Raw genomic sequence first — 20,269 nt, forward strand, 5'->3', positions numbered from 1 at the left:
GTTTCTGGCGCTGGCGGTCAATACAGGTGCTGGCGGCCTTGCGTTTATTTGTTTTCCTGACATTTCGTCCTTTGACAGTAAACAGACAAGTAACCGTCCAAGTCCAAAAGCACGTGCGCCCCATTTGAATTCGGTACGAAAACACACCGCGGTCCGGCCAGTTTAAGATTGGATCGACATGGAAGCGTCTCCATTCCCAGCTTCAGGTACGAGAATCGGCTCCGAGATGGGCGGCTATGATTGCGCGACGCTTTCGAAAACACGTAGGGTGTCTGTTGCCCTTGTGTTCGAGGCGCAATTCCTGAGGCTAGCCTGGCACAATAAGGGCACATGTTGTTGTTGTTTTTGTTGTTGTTGTTGTTGTTGTTGTTGTTGTTGTTGTTGTTGTTGTTGTTGTTGTTGTTGTTGTTGTTGTTGTTGTTGTTGTTGTTGTTGTTGTTGTTGTTGTTGTTGTTGTTGTTGTTGTTGTTGTTGTTGTTGTTGTTGTTGTTGTTGTTGTTGTTGTTGTTGTTGTTGTTGTTGTTGTTGTTGTTGTTGTTGTTGTTGTTGTTGTTGTTGTTGTTGTTACTATTAGGGGCTATTTATTAATAAAAAGAACAATGGAAGGAAAAGATGTTGCTAGCGGCGGCATCTGCCATCGACACATGGAGCACCTGAGCTGCGACTAGCGAGAATAAAAGGACAGGGAGGGGGAAATAAAATGGGGAACGATAGTAAGAAATGATGGGGTATAGGGTAATATACACTATGTACAAATATAAAATAGGAAATAAATGTGGGGGCTGCGCCACGCATGATAGGAGTTAAGGGCACATGCCAGGCGGGAATTATGGCGAATACATTGTTTCTGTGAGAAGGTCGTCCACGTGCCGCTCCCAATATCGTCTCGCTATATCTTCCGGCCGAAACCAGACGAGCCTTTCTCCTAATCAGCGGTTAGCAACGGAATAACTTAGAGAACGTGAGACAGGCTCAAAACAACGGACAAAGTCCTCCGAGAACATTATGGCGCTTAGAACGGTTCATTTAGCCTAAATTTGACTGCTTCATTACCATAAAGACCTCATGGGGTACCAAATAAGGGTTGAGGTTACAGATAAATGTTACTATGAGTTATGAATCATAACTTTCTCGGTCTTCGAGAACGTCGACGGGCTGGTAATGGCTAATGGTAATGGTTAAAGCCGTTTCGGTAGTGAGCGTGTTCTTGTTTTTTTCTTTTATTTTTCTCTTGTTCTTTATTTCTTCATTTGATTCGTTCTTCTATTTTTTTCTTCTTTGCTTTATTTTTAGAAACTGTGCAGCCCAATGCACGATAGCGTATATGGTCATGGGGAAGAAACCGCTAAGTACTTCAAACAGGACGAAGACGAGAATGGCACAGGACGAGCGGTGACTTGCAACTCGTCGCTCGTCCTGTGCCATTCGTCTTCGTCCTGTTTGAAGTAGCGGTTTCTTCCCCACAAGTATGTCGGACCAATTGGCGCAAAACCTTTCCTTTGTTGGACTCTATAGTCGGATGCAACTTAAGTCTGCAGTGAAGCTCCGTCCACATTCAGGACCGGAGCACAGATTTCCTCCACGACAAAAAGTAGTCCGTTGTTAAAACTTCTATTGTCACCTAAACAAAAAGCTAATCACAAGAAAAAAGTATAAGCTCTAGAATTTTGATACCTGACTTGTTTAATAGAGTAAAGCACTAAAAAGCTTATTTCGTGCACTTTCGTGGCTGGTCAGCGGAGTATCACAGTACGCCGCGAGCCTTGGTCCAATGTTAACAACTGTTGCTTGTTTGTTTTTTTTTTTCGTTGTATCCTTTTCTACCACAAGAATACGAGAACATCACCTGCTGCGCCTATTTTTTCCTCTACATGGGTCCTTGAAGTCATCTTTTTGCGTCGTGGGGTCGCCGCGTTATATCACTGAAATATGTGGCTCGGGTAAGGCAAAAACCCCAACTTGTAACACAGCGCTGAGACGCTTTCGTTGTTCACATGTGATGCCCTAATACACGTGAGAGATACGCAGCTCGTTATGTTCTGAAGTAAAGGCGCTGGTCAGTATTCGCCGGTAATACTGACCTGCAGTGCAAGCATACCTTTGTCCGACGTCATTTTAATTCTCAGGCAACTGCGCAACACATATAACATACTGTTATGAACCTCCTAATTGGATTGTCTAATCTTCCGAGGCGGAGTAAAGTCTTGCTCTTAAAGTTTGTTCGACGCTTGTATCGAGTAGTTAAAACTGCAATAGGGAAATAATGGGGTTCGTATTTGACAATAACTAGCAAAAACCCACAAGCGTCCCGAGGAAGGTATCGCCGGATAAATTTGCTGTTAAGGCGCAATCTTAAGAAATCAGAAAAACAATGAGTTTATTAAACAACTTCCCATCTAAGAAATGCCGCTTCCCGGAATATGTGGTTATGCACCTTTTGCAAAAGCTTGCAAGTGGGTTCATTCAGTGCCCGAGCTGATGTACTGTTTTTCACTGACAGGCTGCCAGCAGTGATTTTTCTTAAGGACTAGCTTTCGGTACTGCTTTCCGCGAAGCACAGAGCGTTAGGCAATGACTGGCGCAAATTTCCAGCTTTTCGACTCAATGCATTGTTTATCGAAGAGCCGGGGATCACAAACCTAGTCTGCTAGTGGCACCAACGCAGGTTACGGCTATTCACACAGTAGACTACGCACAAGAGATTATAGATTAATGTCTAGTACCGCAGGTGTAGGAGCGGCGCTTTAATGCGTCCAATTGTGCCGCTGAAAATCCCAGAGCGTCCCCAGCTCTTCGTCACTCCTTCGTCACACACCTTCGTCAGCATCACTCGCGCAGTAACGAAGATGGTGTCCGGCATTCAACATACAGGATGTTTCTTCCAGGATTTTACACAGTTTTTAAGAATAGCCTTTTTACCTTAGAAAAGCGTTTTTTTCGGCATAGCATTGTCAGCGATGTAGTACATCAGAATAAGCTAAGACGTGCTAACTCGCAGGCTGATTAAGTAATGCTGAATAGTTGACTTTTTAACTGTTATTGTTCGGCTTCTTAATTATTGAGGGGCATGTAGCCTACCGTAATTAATATTCATATCACATTTTAAAATTTTGAAAACGTGGATACCCTCGGTGCTGTGGCCCAACAAATTTTTGCTATTTCGACGCGTTACATCCACTGTAGAGGTTGCTTCGCCTGTAAGCTTCTCGAAAGCGCATGTATTTTGGCGCAATGTAGCCAAAATTTGTTGGGCCACAGAACCGAGGGTAACCGCAGTTTCGAAAATTTAAGAACTGATATGGATACCACTTACGGTGGGCTACACACCTCTCAATAATGAAGGAGCTTAACAGAAATATTTAAAAAGTTAACTATTCAATGTTAGTTAATCAGCATGATAGTTAACTTGTCTTAGCTGCATTCTGATGTAGTACACCACGAAAAACGCTTTACTGAAAAATGCGTTCTTATAGCTGAAAAAGCTTATTTTTAATCGCTGCGTGGAGTATTACGTGAAACACCGTGTATAAGCCACGTTGTTTACACGAGTGCTGACTCTCGCAGAATGATTCCTAACGCATTATTCTCCCCAAAAAATTGTTTACATATAAGCGCGGCCTGGAATTGAGGGATGCACTAAGCAGGCCACGCAGAGAAGCGCAGTGTAACTTGGAGCTGAAGGCTTCATGCGCGAATTGTAAAAAAAAAATGCTTTATTTATTGGTACTTCGGCTCAGAAAATGTTAAAAGGGCTCCTGCAGACGTCCTATAAATGGTCTTTACTACAAGCGATTCGTTCCAGAAGAATGCTTCACCCTCAATTTTCTTGTTTCTTTTTTTACTCTCAAAAGCTTACAGAAATGTAAAGTGATTACAATCTGTTCTGGTTGGAAAAAAAATATCTTGCCAACTGAAGTTGACAGCAGAGCGAAAACTAACCTGGTTGGTTTAATGACACATGACGCTAAAAAAGCAAGACGTCCAGAAATGAAGTTTGGCGCTGTAAAAGACCCCCGCCGCGGTGGCTCAGTGGTTAGGGCGCTCGACTACTGATCCGGAGTTCCCGGGTTCGAACCCGACCGCGGCGGCTGCATTTTTATGGAGGAAAAACGCTAAGGCGCCTGTGTGCTGTGCGATGTCAGTGCATGTTAAAGATCCCCAGATGGTCGAAATTATTCCGGAGCCCTCCACTACGGCACCTCTTCTTCCTTTCTTCTTTCACTCCCTCCTTTATCCCTTCCCTTACGGCGCGGTTCAGGTGTCCAACGATATATGAGACAGATACTGCGCCATTTCCTTTCCCCCAAAAAACCAATTATTATGTAAAAGACGTTTGACCGCACTTAGAGAGATGATAAACTGGGAACTGAGTATCCTTCGGCAAATGTCCCAGCGATTTACCATTCCTACGTGGAAAATTACCGTTGGTCCCATTTGTGGTTCCCATCGTAGCCGTTACTATAAATTTTAAGAATAAAAATACAGTATAACAACCGGCTTTTTTTTCCACTACGATCGAAATTTCATTACCTCATTTTATCTTCTGCTCCGGGGAATTCCACGTATTCAGGGAACAGCGTTGGAAGCGTCAGTCTTCAATTTTACGTCGTACACCCACTAGCAAAAACGAAATTCCGCGAAAAGAACTCAGTTTCATCGCTACTCCAGCTTACAAATCCGTTGATGCTATATTTGCATGTTCACAGCTCCCTGAAAATATCCTAACAAAATTATCTCAATAAAGAGATTGTGCGGCCTTTCACGTTTGATCACGGCTGTAAAATATAAGGTACTTGAGTAGTTCGTTGGCCATTATAGCTCCTCATCATTATATACGTATTGGTAGACCGCAGCGTTACCTGTGTATGCAACTCATTGGAGGGCTTCATTTCTTCGATTTCCTTGGCCGTTTGGGAACTAGAAAAAATCAGAGGACGGCGACCGCTTCCAGGAAAAAAAAACAAGATATCTAATCGCACTTTGTAGAAAGTACTTCACGTACGCTTGAACGTCTAACCTGTAATTGGCGGTTATGACCGTCTGATTGTCATTCTTTATTTTCCTTAGTTTCAACTGCTTATTTCTCCTTCTCTTTCTGTGTCGCCACCTTCTTTCCATGGTGCAAAGTTAAAGCGTAGCCTGGTTATTCCTTAACCAAGTACCCATATTCGATCGCATTGTAATAAAAAATATTGCTCTTTAGTTCAATGCGAAGCATTTTTTATCCCTTCAGCCTGTGCTTAGTTTAGGAGTGTAGTTACGAGGGCTGAGCTGATTTTATTCATTTTCTTTACTACTAGGTCACCCGCTTATTCTATTCTTACCGCGTAATTATCTTTTACCACAAGCGAAGAGCATAAAAACACACAGTGATAACCAGATTTTGAGACTAAACTAATTAGTTTATAAATTACCGTGTGGTCTCTGCATAGCCCATAACCGCATAATTTTTAGATCCAAAGAAAAGCTCTGTTATGGGCACTTTCATTCAAGAATTTTATGTTATAACATTTATTCATTTGTTCATACAAGAGCCAAAACCAGTTAAATTTCGAACACTTTCACAATGTCAGTGCATTTATCCTGGTCTTGACTCGCCTTCTAATTAAATACATGCCCGAGTCCTACAGTCACCTAGGTATTCCAAATGTAGGTTGCTCCATTAAGGAACTAAAGAAGGACCTTCCGAATCCAACACTCGGTTCATATAGCAATGCAAATGCAACACGCAGTCATCGCTTCACGACCAGCCGACGGTAAAGAGATCGTTACATTTACATTGCTCCACGGCTTGTTATTGCCAGTTCGTACCCTCTCCCCTCCAACCATCGATTTCTTTCCCTTTTGGGCTGAACCCCCCCCCCCCCCCCTTTTTCATGTGATCCTCTGCATGCCGAAATTGACGTGCTACGACCTGCGAGAGAAGCACGGGGCGCGCGACGTCGTTGTCACAACTCTCGGAGGCCATTACTGCCGCGGTTGCCCGCAGTTTGTAGAGTGGCGCTGGTATCGCCTCGAGCTCTTTCTTTCACGACTTCGGCCTAGAAGAATGCGCCCCACATTCGAAGCTGCGAAGCTGCTCTGCATAGCATGCAGAGGGTGTCTGGCCCGAGCGCGCACTTAAGTTCTTAACTTTTTGTTTTGTGAGCGTCTCGCTGGAATCTTGCCTCAAGTAATGCACTGGGTGAACCGTGCGCGTAGGATGGGCTCCCTTGTTCAAGTACCTTTTCTTGCCGTCTCAGTGTTGCTTCTTTCAAGCGCCTCCGTCAGCTTGGACTTAGGTGAAGAAAGGTGTCCCCGATACTTAATGTTTCTTGTTTGATGGAGTTATCAGTTGGAGGAAAATTCTTTGATTTGACTACTTCCTTCTCATAATATGTTGAGGAGTTGAGCTCCTTTGCCTTGTATCGAAAGTACTGATGCTTCTTCGCTGAAATTTCAGGCAGTGTCAGTTTCATTTTAATTACTAATTTGAGTGCATGATTATAAATTTAGCTGTGCAACTTAAGTAGTGTTAAATGCTGATTTGCATAGCCCGGCTACAAATAAAAATTTCTCCGCCGCAAATATCACAATTTCTGCAAGATATCTGCCTCAATGTGACTCAAACAAGTTGCGACTGCTAGGCGACATGCGCATGTAGCGAGTGGTGTGCCAAGATTTTCAGTCAGCCGAGTTTCATCTTTTCGGCGAATCACTCGACTGTGAACGGCTGAGGCACTCCTCGCATCACTTCAATTTTGGAATTTCATCCAGAAAATAAAAAAAAATGCTACAAAAATGTAGAAGAGGGCGCGAGAAAGAAGAAAAAGGTGTATAAAAGGGCTGGAGATAGAGTTTGTTTCCAGGAAGGCCAGACAATTTCTCTTCCTTTTCGGGGGAGGGGTAGGGAAGATAGGGAGTCTGCCAAACTTGGGTCGACCGACAGAACCAACACGTTGGTGTCTGTGTATGTGGCAGGAAAATTTTTCACTTTTAATTATTTCAACACGGGTCAAGTTCTACCCTTGACTACCTTGCGCCTTCCCATCTACGAATTCCTATATTGTAACGTTTCATCACTCTCTTCGAGGCGCCAGAAGAAAGTAATCAGCATCATTATATTAACCATCATGATCAGCCGCAGCAAAATTTACTGCGGACAAAGGGCTCTCCCGTTGACTTTATATCCACATCCTGCTCCATCTGCCGCCTCCATACTCATGCAAGCTCCCTAATCCGCGCTCCTTAGTTAATCTTAGAATCCACTCAGTTGCCTTAAAAAGGTCGCCGGTGATCTGTTCTAGGCATCATGCGACCCTCTCAATCTTGTTTTCCTTTCATGGAGTAATTACAAGCGCGTAATGTTTATTTCATTGGCACTGCTTTAAGTGAAGCCATACCCGGTAATTCTGGATAAAAGAATTTTTGAACGAGAAACTATTTATGAACACAGTTTTTTCGTATGATTAAAGATTTCACTATAACAATCAATATAGCTGCAGACCACCCGAAGGGAGTATTATTTTTTTTATTAACGTTTTTCCTGTCGTAAAAATCGTTCCTTATTGGTTTTCTATGGGAGACTTAACTGTTCAATGTGAGCGATGAAAGCACTTAAAAAAAATATTTTGCTACATACCAGAAGGATCAACCATTACCTTCAATATTAAAGTAAAAATATCTTACAGTTTTTTCAATTTTCAAACCTTTTGTCCAAAATTGCTGGACATGCGTTCAAACGAAAATCAATTCAGATCAACTAGTAGCGCTATCGGAAACACTGTTTCCTTCGATGAGGTTTCCGATGACGAAACAATCATTGCTTCATGCATGAAAATAGCCGAATGGCAAGAGAAACAATGAAATCAAAGCATTGACCCGAGTTTCAATCTAACTGGACTCAGTTATCGATGGTCTACAGGCGGAGGTCGTCGTATGGGGTTGAATTAATCTGGAGGAATGATACCGCCCTTGGAAGGCAGTCCTGGTGGTTGGGGTGATGTTTGTGGTAGGCCTTTATCTGTCGTCACACTTCAGTTACGACGCTGCCTTTGCCCCGCTTCGGAAAGGTCAAACACAAAGACAAGCAATCGATCACTTCTTTCTTAGCCTGGCACCAGGCCGTTGTCCGGCTTACTCTCTTGAACTTTGTCAAAATTCAGGCACACGAACTGATTCTTCCAGCTTAGTCTCTCTTCTTTTCGTTTGAGGGCACATACTTTTTGAGTTTTCACTTATGTTTTCACACAGAAATATTCTACATACGACGTTTGTTGGTAGCTTATCGTTATTTATCGTTGCACACCACAAAAATAACAAATGAATTATGCCCGCGAGAAAGACTGACTCCCAAGGGAATGTGGAGTGATCTTAGGCGAAGCAGTGATTGTTGATAGGATATACCTTGAAAATGTACCTGAGCACATTTTTAGCATTTCATTTGTCCTCCGAAATAAAGTGCTTTATTCGTTTGGTTGGATTGGTTATGGGGGTTTTGACGTCCCATAGCAACTCAGGCTATGAGGGACGCCGTAGTGAGGGGCTCCGGAAAATTCGACCACCTGGGGTTCTTTAACGTGCACTGACATCGCACAGTACACGGGCCTTTAGAATTTCGCCTTCATTGAAATTCGACCGCCACGGCCGGGATCGAACCCGCGTCTTTCGGGTCAGCAGCCGAGTGCCGTAACCACTGAGCCACCGCGGCGGCAAAGCGTTTTATTCATACTACTGCTACGTTTGAATTGAAACAAGAACAAAAATAGTGCAGCAAAAGATTCATAATGATGACGCATTAATTATCATTAACGATAATAAAAGCAACGGGCCCCACAAGCAGCGCGTATTTCCTGATGCCTCGAGGAACTTGTTTCCAGCAACGCAAATTGCATCGTATATAAGCATACTGATGAGGTTGGCGCGGAAAAAATGAGCCCAAGCGTAGACAGACAAAGGAACTCGTCTTTGTTTGTCTACGCTTGTCCTCGTTTTTTACGCGCCGACTTCTTCAGTATGCATATCAACCAACTAGCCAAACTTTCCGCTCTCGTAAGTGCATCGTAGATATAGCCTTGCCACGTATCATCAAGCGAGTCATTGTAGTCATATTTCTTTTCCCTCCGCTTTTTTCAAAAAAGTTCAACTTTTCTCGCTTTTAGGCCCATCTCCTGAGGTTATGGTGCTCAGCAAACAAGCAGCTTGGAATTTTGTTTTTCTAACAATAAACAGCCAATTTCCATAGTTTAAGAACGAAAGGAAACAGCGGACTTATCGTATACCAGTCGCTCGATAGCAAAAAGCTCGCATTACACTAAACTTTAAATATGCAAGCACGTTTTTGATTAAATGAGGACGTTATTATGAAAACTTCGAACGCTCAGTGAGACCTTTCATAAAGTTTGTGCAACTCTAATGACTACAATTCCCTCTTAAATCTTCATAAATAGCTTGTTCTAGAAAGGATCGAACTTCTTCTTAAGCATACCACACTAATGTCTTCACCCTTCATTCATCTTAAGCCGCCGCGGTGGCTGAGTTGTTACGGCGCTCGGCTGCCAGCCCGAGAGACGCGGGTTCGATCCCTGCTGCGGCGGTCGAATTTCGATGGAGGCGAGATTCTAGAGGCCCGTGTACTGTGCGATGTCAGTGCACGTTAAAGAACCCCAGGTGGTCGAAATTTCCGAAGCCCTTCACTACGGCGTCCCTTATAGCCTGAGTCGCTTTGGGACGATAAACCCCCCTAAAACCATAAACCATCATTCATATTTCGTCAAGGCAACTATGATATGGTAAGACCTGGTTACTATGGCATTAGCCAGTCGGCCCGCTTCGACCAAAGCTTAATCAATAGGACTTTGTTTGCCTCCGAGGAGACTTGACCACGGTCATTATGCTAATGACTCCCCTAAGGCCTCTGGCGCAGGTGGTCACGTCCACATTTAGCCCCGTTCCTTTCACCGCTAATCTCAAGTGCGGAACGATGGCGCTGGGGAAGCGTTGCTCAACCCTTAACATACGTAATTAGTCACTGCCAGGATTTTCGGCAGAGCAAAAACCCGTACTAACCACGCGAAGATTAAAGAGAACGCTACATTTAAAGGAGTTTTGTATTATATATATATATATATATATATATATATATATATATATATATATATATATATATATATATATATATATATATATATATATATATATATATATATATATATATATATATATATATAGATAGATAGATTAGGAGCCAAAGGAAGCGAAATGAGGGGCTCATATTGACCGACATAAGAAGGGAGCCAACAGTCACTGAAACCAAAAAGGCACCTTGGTTTCCGTGACTGTTGTCTTACTTCTCATATATATATATATATATATATATATATATATATATATATATATATATATATATATATATATATATATATATATATATATATATATATATATATATATATATATATATATATATATATATATATATATATATATATATATATATATAAGAGTTGAGTGAGGAAGTTTGTAGTACAGCTTTTTAATGGCACATCAACAGCCTCGCTTTGTATTGTGTGAATGCCTCAGAAGTGTCGACATCTTTCGTATCACTAAGAGAACATAAAAACAAGCCAACTAATACCTATACCAAAGTGTGAACTGCAATTAGGGACACACACAAGACAAAATTCTTGTATCGCCTTCACCTTGATCCTAATGAAACCGGGTCGCATTCGTCCCCGACAGACTGGTAATGAAAGTTTACGCCATTGTAGGGATTTATTGAACTCAGTTTAGAGTGTTTCATATAGAGGCTACACAGTACATCCACCACAATTTTTATAAAGTAGCACAAATTTGCCCCACAATCTTTAGCAGTTTTTTTTCCAGAACTTCCAACGCCCTGTGGATCAACACTGGTGTTAATTATTCTATAAAAAAGACAGACTTATTAAATTGTTCATGAGACGCGACCGCACCGGAAAGCGGCAACGAATGATGAAAAAATTACATCTGATACAACTTTTGGCTCAGCGTAGAGCGGTCGCGGAGGGGAACAAAATAAACTAGCAAAACAGCAGCAGAGAAGTGGTTAATGAATCAGCCCACACACCAGGGCATTATGCAACGCAACAATCTTCACTGAAGCTTTTATTCTCAGAATATAATCTGTGCATTGGAAAATAGGTCGCAGGATGTTCCCGCGAGATTAAGTTCCCTGCACTATGAATAAGGCAAAGCAAAGAGTCAAAGTTTGTTTGGACTTAAAAATATGGGTCAGACATACTGGAATAATTTGGCGTTAATACCTATTGCGAATAAAATATAAAACAAATTGGTTATATAGTAACGTCGCCGTCGAGTGCCTTCACAAGCACTGTAAAATCACAGTTGAACACGGCTGACCATATTGCTCTGTTGAATTTTCATCCATTGATTCCTCACGCTCTCTCGAGCTCCCTTTTATAGCCTTCCAATCAGATGGGTGCAGTTTTACAGTTTACGGAACCAGTCTCGCATTAACTAGGCCATTAACTGTGTCCCTGTTTTACTGCAGCCTGCACTTACTGGCGAGCTCATTATTCTTCTGGATCAACGGCAGAAACAAGTCCCGCGCTAATCGCACGCCAACTCTGCCACTGCGCAGAAGTTTGCGAATAAAAGACGAGATTTTGGCTCGCGCGGAGAGATATGGTTTCCTAATCACTCGCGTCGCGTGCGTCCTGTACTGGGTCTCATTTAGCCACGATGCACAAAAAGTGGGGACGAAAGAATCGGGTCGGTTTTGCCGCGTAGCACACAGCGCCTGATGGGATTTGCTTTTGGGTGTGTTACCAGAAATCGGGCACTGCGAATGTCGCTCGATGCGCGGCTGGATCGAAGTCGCAGTGAGAACAACCTAGGAAACTAATGACCTCGAGGCGCGTTTAATTTTTTTTTGTCCAGGTAGTTCGTTTGTTTTTCATGTCCGTGGTAATACTGCTTTTTTCTTTGGCTCAACATGTGACCTACAGACCTTTTCTTTTTGGCATAGGCGAACACGTATAAAAGTGGCCTCAGAAAGAAACGTGGTCCAACGGTCAAAGTTCATTGACACGCGACACTCAGGAATTTACAGATACGGTTATCCAGTTTACATTTATGTGTCCTGTCTATTTGTCCACCACCACCACCATCATCATCATCAGCCTGACTACACCCACTGCAGGGCAAATGCCTTTCTCGTGTCTCTCCAATTAAGCCTGTCCTTTGCCAGCTGCATCCACCCTTTGCCTGCAGCACCTTCTTAATTTCATCCTCCCACCTAACCTTCTGCCGCCCCCTGCTACTCTTGCCTTCTCTTGGAATCCACTCCGTTACTCTTAAGGACCAGCGGTTATCTTGCCTTCGCATTACATGCCCTGCCCAAGCCCATTTCTTCCTCTTGATTTCGACTAGGATGTCATTAACACGCGTTTGTTCTTCCACCCGCTCTGCCCGCTTCCGGTCTCTTAACGTTACGCCTATCATTTTCCTTTCCATGGGTCGCTGTGTTGTCCTTAACTTAAGCTGAACCCTTTTCGTTAGCATCCACGTTTCTGCCCCTAGGTGAGTACCGGGAATATACAGCTGTTGTACACTTTTCTCTAGAGGGAAATTGGTAACCTACTATTCATGATCTGCGAGAACCTGCCATATGCGCTCCACCCCATTCTTAATCTTCTGGTTATTTCCCTCTCATGATCCGGATCAGCGGCCACTACCTGTCCTGACTAGGCGCAGTTCTTTACCACTTCCAGCACCTCATTGGCAATTGTGAACTGCTCTTCCCTTGCGAGACAGTTGAACATTAATTTGGTTTTCTGCGTGTTAAATTTAAGACCTACCGCTCTCCTCTCCACAGTGGCATGTTATTAATGCCCATATCTCTGTGTTACGTCTCCCCCTACATCCTTCCAACATTTATGCGTCCCGTTCCTGTATTCACATTAATTGTCCCTGCCCACTGTTACGCATCCTCAGTCCAGTGCCTCACTTGCTGCCACATACAGTAACTTCAATGCGCCTATTCAAAGCAGCGATATGAAACCGATGGGTGCACCCCTGTTACCACTGGCAGGAGCAGAAGTAGAAAACTGAACCATGCTACGATTCCTCTAGACGCGACTAGTGCGTTTTCTATAAATAATCCACAACGGTACGAAGATTAAAAGGAATTTTATCTCCAGAAGGTTTCATTGAATGACAATGGAGATGATTATAGTTAAAAATGAGTCGTGCGTTTGAAAGAGTTAAAAACTCGCACTGCGGGCGAGAAGGGTGAAAAATGGTGCAGCGTCTACGGAAGACAATCAGAGGCATTGAAGGAACGGTTCTCTTACGATTGAATAGCTCGCGATATAGATAGATCCCGTACAGCGCCTTTGCTGCTGTCTCGTGTGCCTTGTGGTTATCGACAGAATAAGTAAGAAGATGGGGCGCAAATTTTTCCGCATCGATATATTGCTCCGTAGCCGCTAGAGCAGTGCCCGGCGTGCAGATTTGACGGACAACTCCAGAGTTAAGCAGCAAGCTGTTGCGAGTGGTAGTCTGTAAAATGAGATTTTGTACGAGTTTGTGAACAACGGCCTACCTGAAAGTGACGTGCAGAAAAGAGAATATGCAGCAATGCGACGACTGTTTAGAAGCACAAGTTCTTAAATATAAAGCGATTGCCATTTCAGCATGCATACACGCTGTAATATTCGTGAGAGCATGGTTGCAATGGAAGCAGCGTCACTTTTCCTCAGTAAAAAAAAAAAAAAACACTGAACGCATGTCACCTACTTCGTGCAGAATAAGCTTGAGAAGCATGTTTGAACGTTGTGCGGAAGAAACACAAGCTAGTCGGGACTGTAAAAATGCGAAAAGCGTGAAAAACGCCTTCCACCGACTTGAATGCACCCCATGTCCACGTGTATGATCTTAAATGGATTGAAATAATGTACCGGTGTAAAGTGACCATAGGGAAAAACACTGAAATTATGCAGCGATGTAGCACCTTCTTAATATGAGTTCTAGCGGCCAAAACAAAAGCGGTGAAGGATATATGAGCTTCCACAGGCCACAGAGCGTAAGCGCATATGAAGCATATGAGCTTTAGCATATGAAGCGCACGTAGTATACTTAGTACACCTGGCCTTTTAATAGCCGCTGGAGCAAGCGTAAGCTTTTTTTAAGAAAACAATATGTGAAACAACTGCAAATGGCGGTGCGAGAATCCCACGAAGTTCCGTGGCGAAGTTTGGAGGAAGAATGCACAGCAGTAATGATCAGAAATAAACGAAAAACAAAACAAAAAAGCAGCTTATAAAACTCCTATAAACGATGCGCATATGGCAGTTTCCCTCATCAAAAAGAATATGAGAAAATATTGAAGTAAGCTGAATGGCGCTTGCACCGTGCTTTCGAGTAGCTGCTGCTTGTGTCGCAGCCAATTTTGGCCCTCTCTCTCTCTCTCACACACACACACACACACACACACACACACACACACACACACACACACACACACACACACACACACACACACACACACACACACACACACACACACACACACACACACACACACACACACACACACACACACATATATATATATATATATATATATATATATATATATATATATATATATATATATATATATATATATATATATATATATACAGCTGAGGGTTACGTTCGAAGCTTTGCAGCTTGTTCTATTGTCCCGGGTGATAAGACCCAGGGCCCATTACCAAGGCAGGGGCCCGCTGTCGTCTTCGGCCTGGTTTTATTATCGGCCTTCTCAGCCTTTCGAAGCTTGACGAGAGAGCGTGTTATGGGAAATACAATCAGGTCTCTGCCAGCATAATAGAGGTCAGAGATGTATCCTGGACCGGAAAGCAAGGTAATAACATTTCGGTTGGGCTGTGTTATTTAGGTAAGTTAAAATATCCTCTGTGGTCATGTTTAGATGCGTTGTGTCGTGTTATTGTTGAAAAGGTTATATTCGCTTATACGTGTAAATGATGCAGCGGAGGAAACTGTGGTCCGAAGTTTTCTCATGCTGTGCGACCTGCTAAACGAATAGGGATGTTTGGGATGTACGGACATACCCAATAATTCTAATCAAAAGAATTTTTGAGCGGGAAACTGTTTACGAACTCAATTTCTTCATATAAATGCAACAGTCCACTATAACAATCAATATATCCGCAAATCACTCAATGGCAGTCTTACATTTTTTTCTATTAATTTTTTTTGCTATCGTAAAAGCATTCCCAATTGGTTTTCTATGGAAGTGTTAACTGTACGATGCGATCGATGGAAATTGTTTAGAAGAAAGATTTTGCTATGTATATGAAGAATGGACCATTACCTTCAATATTTCCATAACAGTTACAATTTTTCCAATGTTAAAAATTTTTGTCCGATAATATTCGACATGTAGATGTTAAAGCCTTGATGTTAAAGCCCATAAACAAACAAAAATTCATTTGCTTGTTAGTTTATTTGATTTCTCGTTGGAGAAGCAACCAGGCTGTTCGTCGCGCTATTGACAACAATATGTCGCGAACTTCCTCAGAAATTATAAGCCGGTTTTCAGGTGTGGCATTATGAGAAACTTCGCCCGCTTCTTCCTCCTATCATTTGTTCAGATCGATAAGAATAGCCCATCCAAGCAACCACCAGTCTGTGGCGCTGAGGACTCTGGGCATCTCTTTCTTTCAAAGTCAGACACATTAGGATCGAAAGCAGTCATATTCGCGTCAGTATGGAAGGTGGGGTCCGAACAAAGCACGCACATCTGTCACGAAGGACGCTCTAGCACGCCAACGCTGCGTTACGTTGGACACAAGCGGCGGGTAACGTCCTAGGAAGTTTGCTTTCGCAAGTTAAAGCTAACGATTTCGCCAACATTCTTCCTGTCCACTGCATACACCTTTTCTCAATACTTCCGTGCGCGGCATCATTGCTTCCTTTTCTATTCCTTTTATTTGGATTCTTTCATTTAGAATTTTGTCTTTTCTTTTTCTACTATTTGTTATGCTCTTTAGCTATATTACTTTATTATTTTCATTATTTCCTCCTTCCTTATTGGTTTCTTTTTGTTTCCATTTTCTCTTGTGTTTCCTTTCCTCCTTCCATTCCTTTGTTGTTTTATCCTTTGGTTTCTTCTTTCCCTCTTCTTTCCCGTCTTCTATTAAATTTCTGCGGCACGTGGGCTTTTGTAGGGATGCATTTCCCCCAACTATTCGGTGCAGTGGAGGTTTGGGTGGGGAGAATCGTTCCCCATTATTAGAGTTTTCCATGGACGAAACCGCAAATCATGAAGGTACAAATTTTATCACTTTTATTGGACGTGAGTGGATCACTATTGTGACTAGAACAATCTACGGGCTCCGACCGGGCCGGAAAATGAGTTGTCTTTCAGGGCGTGGCCCGGGCTCTGGCTTGAAGTTGCGGGTCTGGGCCAGGCCCGGGTCGGTACACAGAGGAACTGTATACGGTTTTGACTTGGGCAGTTCTAGCAGCGACACGGATGAAACAGGGCTATGATGCTGGGTGAGGGAAAAATTACTCAACGGTTTAGTTCTTTTTGGCGTCACATGTAGTTGCAAACTGCTCACGCGAGAACAATTGCAAGCAATAATTTTTTTTCGGGGAGGGGGGGGGGGCAGGGGAGGGGGGGGGGGGGGGGGGGGTGTTGACCGGAATGTCACGAGAATTAAAAAACTGCGGTGCTAAAATCATTCCAGTGGTTTCTTAATAAACACTACTACTGCTACATTTTTCTGACGTGGAATGATAGAAAGCTCATTTGTAGACCGAGTTTAATTAGAGTCACTCACATGTCCAAGCAACTTCGGACGCGCACACTCGGGCCGCGTTGAACAATGCACAAAAAATTAAAAAGATAAAGCGCAAAATTCAGCAGCGGGCTGCACTACAGCGGTGTTCTAAGTGAAGCGTTGTAACGCCTTACACACGGCTGAGTTGCATGAGTGCGTTTAGCTACTAAAGTACGTAGCCCCGCTCGCTTAGGGTGCTACGGCTACTCACTGATAGCCGGATCTACCATAAGTCGCTCCGCATCTGTTCGGTTTTGCGTTAATGTTCATCACTGGACAGTTGAAGCTTAATAAGAACCTCTGCAGAAGGCCCTTCATTTTATTGCTCGATGAGGAACCGTCTGTTCCAAGACTGTCTTTTAATCGTCTCCTTCAACTCCCATTAACGCACCTCTATATTTGGGAAAAAGCACATGGTTCGGGACACCTTAGGTCTGTGAACACACACTACGCAATAAACCAGCCATTTTGTTTTTCGTCTGTATAGAAACGCGGCTAGTAAGGCAATTAATTAACCCCGCGAAATAGTGCTCATTAAAGAAAAACGAAGATGTCAGTGTTGGTGAAATTTTTTAGGGGAGTCCCCCAAGGTGGAGTAGATTTGCAATAAAGAAGTAATTACTCATTTGTATCCACCCAAGCGCAGCCATACGGCTACAAAGAAAATCTATATAGGTTTCTTAGAAACCAATTCCCGGTAGGCTCAGTTGGTAGACTGACTGCTACGGTGAAGCGGTGGTCCCGGGTTCGAACCCCGGACAAGGCAGATTTTTTCTTTAACAATGAAGTTCCTGACAAAGCTGTATAGCTTTTCTTTGTAGCCGTAATGTCAATCAGTAATTACTCCCTTATTACGAGATGTCAGATGACTTCGAGGTAGTTTGAGTATTTAGACATTTGCTGGCCATAAAAAATGACATCAAAAATCTAAACTCAACGTCATCTTTGTTACGCCTGTGTGCAACCATTTTTGTTTGGCTCTAGGAACATCGAGGCACTTCGCAGACAAGATCACTGATCAAAAAGCTGAGCGTGCGAACTGCCCTTATGTTGTTGTTGTTTTTTCTGTGTTTACCAAGCGAATTTGATCAAGTGTTAATATGATTTGAGTGCCTTTCGCGGTCACTTCTTTAGTTGTGCAGCAGGAGACTACATGCACTCAATGAGCCCGGGCCCGTGCCGGGCCTCACGTGAAGATTGCCGGGCCGGGCACGGGCTCAGTAGCCGAGGGCGGGACCCGGCTTGATGTCGCGAGTCTGACCCTGGCTGGAGCTCGGACCTTAGCATGTGGGACGAGCAATGCTCTACTCCTGAGGTTTCAAAGAGAAAATAATTTTCTTCCGTTTGAGGCGCAGATAGGGACGTTTGTTCGAGCTTCACGTAATAAAAATCAAACAAGCAACCGAGGCATAAAGGAATATCGCACGCAATTAGAGATAGGATTGTGTCAAGAAAAACGCAAATAGACAATTAATTTGTGAAAGCAATGATGTTGGGTGACGCAAACTGTTGGGCGAGATGAGAATAGTTTCAAAAAAAACTCTAAACCTCTGTGTTTTTCTTCCCTATGTCCTGTCTGTTTTGTGCAAAAATTTCCTAGAAGTTGGGAAATTAATGCGTAATTAAGCGGTTGGGTATCAACTTTCGCTAGATTTGTGTCGAAAACTATTATTTGACATCGCCACTACTGTAATGCACTCCACAGGGATATGTAGTAAATAATGGCGAAGGCAGGCAGCGAGTCTAACGGCACAAAAAAAAACGAATGTTGAAATTAAAGGAAAGAGCGCCTTATAGGACCTCTTACGTATTGAATTAGAGGTTATTTTCAATAACTTTTGAAGATACCGTGCTTATCTGTTATTCTTCTTTAAACGGGTTTCTGAAGCTACTAATAAGTGAAGCGAATGTCATGTTGGCATATGCATACTGCACAAAAAAAAAGAACTATCTGGCAACATACTTCTTTCTACCTATCAGCAGATAAACCGGAATCAAGACATTTTATTTTTTATGTCCCCTCTTTGATGCATGTGTACTGCTTTGCTGCCCGGAAAACAAATCGATTGGCAGTTTAATAAACTAATAGACAAAGGAAACAAGTGTATTTCACTGCAAAACAATTTGCGGTTGGGCGCAAAATGGCCTACGTATGCAAATTTTTGATGTCGTTGCACGAACCACAGCGAGTCGTTAATGACGAATGCATAACAATCAATCGACACAATACCTTACTACATTGTATAAAGGCTCTGCTAGGTACATTGATTGGTGAATGTTATTTTAAATCAAATAGCACTTCACTGCACATTTGAACTTTGCCATCCAGTACCTGTACGCTACGCGCCATCACCAATGCTAATCGAGTCCTCTGGCTACATAGACCGGTTTTTGTGTACATTGATTCTATTTATTTTAAACAGAACGACGTGGCGCAAAAACTAATTTGTTCACCTTTGACTTTATTCAAACTGTGCTTACTTGCTCCTGCATGAATAGTTCTTTTGTCCAGAAACTGACCACAAGCTGGCATTCTGTATTCCAAGCATCCTAGTGCAAATATATTAAAATTCGACCCTTTTTAGCTGCTATCTATCGAACAGTGGCGTGCTTCTGTTACTTAAGACTACAGCGCAGTTGCAACGAGGACAAGACAAGAAAAGAACAAAAAAACATTGATCTTGTTATCACAGCCATTGTTCAGTTAGAATTGTTGACGAATGAAAACACCGTGGGAATGATACAGCTAAAGAAATGTTGCTATTCTATTCTTCAAATTAGCATACGGATCTTCAAAGCTCTTATCGACAGAATCCCCAGCTCAATTTATTCTCAGCGGGGCTAGGTTACGATAATTCTATGCTAAAGCTTCTGTTCCTTCTAAGTTAGAAGAAAGAGCTAAAGAGCTGGCAGTTTCAAACATGTAAGACCTTCGTTTTGCTATCGCTCTATGCTGGTCTCCTAAATGAAAAATTCCACATCATGGTCCTGCCTCAGCCCTTTATACAAGCCGGCCGATAAACTATTCATGGGCCAAAAATTTGAAGAACGGAGGTCCAAACAGCTCGATACGTGAGTGACATATTATTTATAAGGTTTTAGAACTATTAATCTGCAGATTTGGCGGCTATTTTGACCCTTCCACACTGTCAGTTCCAACGGCCATCAAGTCCGTAGTCTCTCAGAGTGACTTAAGACCGTGGCGTATACACCGACTTTTCGAAGGCCTTCGATTGGAAGCTGCTTACGCTCTGACAAGCAGCACACTCAAACATATGCACTTAAAAAAATGAACTCAAGGAAGTATGGTGCGGAAAAACATTTAGCTGTTACAACTAATAATTTTTAACAACACTATTATCAACAAAAGCAAGCCTGGCTGCACAGATAACGCAGAACACGGCGACCAGCTAGTTTCCAATGTCTCCAGAGCCGTT

The sequence above is a fragment of the Amblyomma americanum genome, chromosome 10 (genome assembly GCF_052857255.1).
Source record: "Amblyomma americanum isolate KBUSLIRL-KWMA chromosome 10, ASM5285725v1, whole genome shotgun sequence".
Lineage (NCBI taxonomy): Eukaryota > Metazoa > Arthropoda > Arachnida > Ixodida > Ixodidae > Amblyomma > Amblyomma americanum.